At 28.9% G+C, this 5,628-nt stretch overlaps 1 pseudogene across 1 annotated transcript; it reads right to left on the reverse strand.

Annotated features, from left to right (window-relative positions):
* Positions 1–1,478: 1,478 nt before the first annotated feature.
* LOC111282937 (photosystem II repair protein PSB27-H1, chloroplastic pseudogene) lies at positions 1,479–2,245 on the reverse strand (annotated as a pseudogene). Its single transcript, XR_016342478.1, has one exon. The product of XR_016342478.1 is annotated as a photosystem II repair protein PSB27-H1, chloroplastic pseudogene (transcript).
* Positions 2,246–5,628: the final 3,383 nt, after the last annotated feature.

A 5,628-nucleotide genomic window follows, 5' to 3' on the forward strand; every position in this document is an offset into this window, starting at 1 on the left:
ATTCCCGATAAGCTGTCTCAAAGATTAACGTCTTCCTTTCCTCCTTCCTATCCCTTCCCCGATTTTAGCCAAAATTTCATCAAAGTTGTGCTTATGTTATCTATATTTGACTTACGTTACCTGTATTTGACTTGTGTTACGTTATGTTATCATTATTTGTTAAGTTTTGAATATTTTATTATTTTATATTCAAGTAAAAAATAAGAGACGGTTCAACTTAATATAAAATCATAAAAAAGATTCAAAATTTAATCAATGTGGATAAAACCACTCAACTTAATGGTATGGAGATTACCGGGAAAAAAAACGTAATTTTCTTCTATGATTATTGTTTACCCATGAAATAATTACAGGCTCTAAACTCAGCCCAGGCTTCGGCCTAAAACTCAGCCCAGACAATGCCTGATAAACCATCCAACAACTTAAATGGGCCTAATTGTCAGTGCTGGCGTGGTCCATTAACATTGCTGAAAAGCAAATTTTGGACTCAGCCTCATTGAGATAATCACATCTCAATTTCATACAATCTTTTGCACTTCTTCCTATCCAGTCCTTAATAAAACGAGAGAAGTCCTGTCCACAAGCAAATTTATTAAATTTTAGGTTAGTTTCATCGTGGATATAGTTATAATTCACCAATTAATCTCATATTCATAATTAACATCTATATATCTTCAATTTAGTATGACTGAATTGGAAAAGTTTGTTGTTTATTTTATTTTATTTTATTTTATTTCTCTTTTTTAGGGTAAATAAAAAATGCTAATATGTATGTCTGTTTGTTTTTATTTTTTTAATTTTTTTAATTTTTTTATACATATACACAAAATAGATCAAAGCTTAAAAATAATTAGAGAAAGGAAATTTGCTAGAATAAAAAGTTCACCTTCCATGAGAGGTGAGTAAACTATTTGAATTAAGCCTTGGGTTCATTTTTAAATAAATTTGACATCAAAAGTAAGCGACCTAATAAATTTGATGAAATTATTAAAAAAATAAATCAAATCGTATTCAATAGATAAAATGAAATATATACAAATTTCATTTATTCTATAAATAGGGATTTAGATTTTTTTTAATTAATTATTAAAACTTTTAACACGTTCAATTGAAAATAACTACTCACTCTCATAGTTTCTATTACTTTTTTTTTTCTCAAATTTTAAAATTGTAGTATCTACAAATGTATGTCTTTTGGGCCGAGCAATTTGTCTTAATTTTATAATCTATGGTCATCGTCGTAAATAATTTCATGTAATAGCAGACGTGATGTTTGATGTCCTTAATCTGTTATTGATCTTTCCCATTGAAAACATTAATCTCCCTTTGAATCTTTAAAATTTGATTTGAGCTTAAGTCTAACGCCAATACGTGTTTACAGAAACTGACAATCTGAAGACTGTCAATATGCAATTCCTAATAACATACTATATAGTAAATAATACATATATATATATATATATATATAAAACCTACCATTGAATCAAAGATTTCCCTTCTCATAATTCACAAACTGAACCTCAATTTGCAATCTCAAACTAAATTAAATACTATTTAAGCAGTTAAATTTGAAAGTTTAAGAAAAAAATGGCCTTCGCTTGATGAGTCGAGACCACAAGCACTGTTTATCTTCCTCGCAATAAGGCTTTCTCTGCAGTGTCCATTTCTTCAAGAATCCTAGCCTTTCTCTTTGCTGGGATTGGAGCAGTTGGTCCAAAGCTAATGTAATGACCAGAAACAGCATTCAATGCCGAGTAAATATCACGGAAAGAAACTCTACCGAGCAAAGTTTTCTCTCTTCTGTACTTAGCCACCCATGAATTTGATGTCTCTCTGAGGTCAGCCACAGCAGAAGCAGCGTTGGGATCGTTCTTGTCCATATTGATGGTGCTTCTCACTTTGCTGATCACTTCTTGTGTCTCTTTCACGTACTCCTCATCCGAGGCAGCAAATGCTGGTATCACTGGCAGAAGCCCTGCAAGAGACAGATTGGTGGTGGTGGTGGCGGCGGCGGCAAGAGACAAGAAGTGGCGTCTTAATGGTTGCTGTTGCGGTGGCGGAGACGGTAATTGCGCGGTGGAGGTGGCTTTGTTTTTTATTGGAAGGAGGGGTTTGAGTTTGGAAGTTGGGGTTAACAGCGTTGGGGAGGCCATAGTTTTTGGTAATGACGGGGAGCAAGAGAATTTGTGTTGGGCGTTTGTAATTTGGCGAATGAAGAGAATGGAATTGGGTTTGTGCCACGTTGGCTTATCACCTTATCTAAAATTTAGTTTTATGGATGAGAAAGGACCCAATGATATCTTAGATATAGATCCGCCATCTAGCAATGTCCAAGCGGCAACAGAGTTGAGATTTACAATTTCGCGAAAGCCTTTAAGTCTCGACCAAATGGAAATTTGTTTCCCCCTTTTGCTTTCGGCAACCATGGGGCTCGGAGTTGCACGATCCTGGGCCAAAACCGCAGCTCTTTCAAAATTTCTTCTTTTGTTATTATCTAGATAGCTAAAATTAAACAGGACAATTTTTACGCGCGCTATGATAATATATTATAAAAAAGAAATGAAATAATAAAAAATATATCATTTAAAATTTTAATAAAAATTTTATATAAATTTAATAAAAATAAAAAATATTTTGTGTTTTATATATTTATACAAAATTGATGTGTTAATTTTTTATATCTTTTATATATTTGAAATGATATAAATATAATATAAATACATAAATTAACAAATTTGCTCAAAGCCTAAAAATCTTAAGAGCATGCTTTTGATGAGAACTTCCTACTGCTGTCTTTTCGTTTGTGCTTTAAGAAGCGGGCTTCTGAAAAAGATAATTCAATAGGGCCTAAAAGATGGCCTTGTACAGTTACACACGCACTGAACCAGCAGCAGATAGTGGCAAATTAAGAGCAAGAATTGCTGTTTTAATTGGTAACCGCGCAATTTACTTTATGGTTATTAGGGTTTATATTTGATATATCATTGATGTATAAAATTTATATGTTGTAAATAAATGGAATAATTGTATTTATTAACAAAATGAATTAGATAATGCTATTTTTTTATTAATAAATAAATTTTAAAAAAATATTAATTTTTTTATATATTTTAAAATTTGATATTTACTTATTAATTAGATGATATCATATGATTTATTAAGTATATAAAAAAATTTATATACTGATAATATATTAAATATAAAATTTTATTATTATTATGAAATATAAATTTTTATTATTATCTTTGGACAGAAATTCAATGGTTTTATAGTGGTGCGGGATAATCCAATGTCTTGTTTTTCTTTTTATTTTTATGACTTTAAAACCGTAATTAATTTCTTCTGACTTCCTTTCTGAAGTTTGAAGTTTACATTTACAAACATTTTTTCGCTTAATAGAAGAGTTTGAGCTGCTGAACCTTGTCGGATTAAAAGCCTAAGTTCATAGCCCACAAATAAGATGAAATATAATATCAATGCCCCCACCTCAAACCACCTATTCTTTTCAATCACAGTTGCAAAGCTTTCAATTACCCTTCTAAGTTTCAAACAAATGGAGAGTATTTTCAAGACTTGGAGTTTGGGGTAAATCAGCTTTTCCTATAAAATATTGAATGATGGAGTCTTTTCTTCATAAAGAAGATAAGCTAAGTGCTTTTAATCATTTTCTTTTGTACTGGTTCATTAGTAAATTGCAAAATGTGGGCTTCTTTTTGACCCACGAAAGGAAAAGCAGTCAAATGTCAATGTTATTATGCTAATTTCTCCTTTAGCATGTATAGAGAGAAAAAGGTTTTAGGTGAAATTTTTTAACTGAAGTTTATGAAATATTTTTATTAAAATGATTTAATAAAGATTTAAAAAAATTAAAATTAAAAATTAAAAGGGATGAATTGATAGAATTCAATGAAAAAATTAATAATATGTCAAAAAATTTTAATATTATTTATAATTCAAAGTTGATTACTTGTTCAATGATTAAAAAATTTGTTAAAATTTTTACTAAAAATATTTATCTAAAAAGCATATCGATTTTTTTATTTTTTTAAAAATTTTCATATTTGATCTATATAAAAAAACCATTTTATGTATTAATTTTTATTTTTGGTTTTATGCTTATAAATATTTGAAGTCTTCATAAAGTTATATCTAAAAAAAAAGATATAAGAGAGTTATAATATTTTATTTGGTAGATAACTATAAGATTAAAGGAGATTAATAACGTCTTTATGGGTGAGTATGTTTGAATTGATTAAAGGAGAATGAAAAAGTTCATATAAGTATAGTATATGGATGCACATGGTATATATTTGTTTGAGTTAAAAATACTCTATAGGACTAGAAGATAATGAGATGATTCATGTTTATTGACTATAAGTGTTTGCCTTGATGTTTGTTAGTAATTTTTTACAACTAGTGGATCTTTTTTCTTATCCGAGAACATAAACCAATTAGATTGAACCACATTAAATCACTATCTTTTGTGTGAGTAATCAATTTTTTTATTTTATTTTCGTTGGCTTGGATGTTAATTGATTGGGGCCTTTTAGCCTAAAAATTGGTATTAAAACTATCATAATGCTACTAACTAATATTAGAGCTGAAAGTTTGAGACATGAAATGAGGCAAGCATTGAGGAGTTCAATTCAAAGGAAGAATTTGAGTTCTTGTGTTGAGAGATTGATTTGTGTGAAGTGATGAAGATATACAAAAAAATATAATTACAAGACTTCCATTGCATGTAAAGTTAAGTATGTCTAGCATAAAAATTGATGATTAATGGAGTTTAAGTCAATGTAAAGATTATTGGAAATAATGACAACTTTGGTATCAACTAGTATCAAAGCTGGTATCAAATGATTGGTTGGGACCTATTAGCCTAACAATTAGTATCAAAGTTATCGTGATCTTATTAACTAAGATTTGAGTCATTATTTCCAATAATCTTCACATTAACTCAAATTCTATCAATCATCAAATTTTATGCTAGACATGTTTGGCTTTACATGTAATAAAAGTCTCGTAATCATTTTTTCTTGTTTGTCTTCATTGCTTCACACAAATCAATCTCTCAACATACGAACTTTAAGAGATTGATTTAATTTTTTATTAGTTCATAGAATTTTTTCTTGATCAAAAGTGTTTTTCTTAATATGAAAAAATTAAGCTCTTCTAGGTTTGTCTCTTCTTGTGTCTTGAACATTTAGCTTTGATACTAGTTAATAGAATCATGATAGTTTTACACTTGTTGTTAAGCTAAAGACTCCAATCAATCAAATATTCAAACCAGCGAAAGTAAAATCAAATAATCGATAAATCACATAAAAAATAGTAATATAACATGGTTCAACCTAATTAATTTATATCCACGGATGAGAAAAAAATCTATAGGTTGTAGAAAATTACAAAGAAACATCAAATTAAACACTTACAATCAATATTCATGGATCCTTTTATTTTTTTAATTCTATTAAGTATTCTCAATCCAAATAAAACATATATCTATGTGTACTCATGCATAGCTTATGTGAACTCTCTCATTCTTTTTTAATCAACTCAAAGATATACACCTATAAAACGTTATCAATATCTTTTAATACTATAGGGTATTTACAAAATAAAATCTTA

This window comes from Durio zibethinus, chromosome 5, assembly GCF_047325235.1.
Source record: "Durio zibethinus cultivar Kanyao isolate XHJ-2024 chromosome 5, ASM4732523v1, whole genome shotgun sequence".
Classification (NCBI taxonomy): domain Eukaryota; kingdom Viridiplantae; phylum Streptophyta; class Magnoliopsida; order Malvales; family Malvaceae; genus Durio; species Durio zibethinus.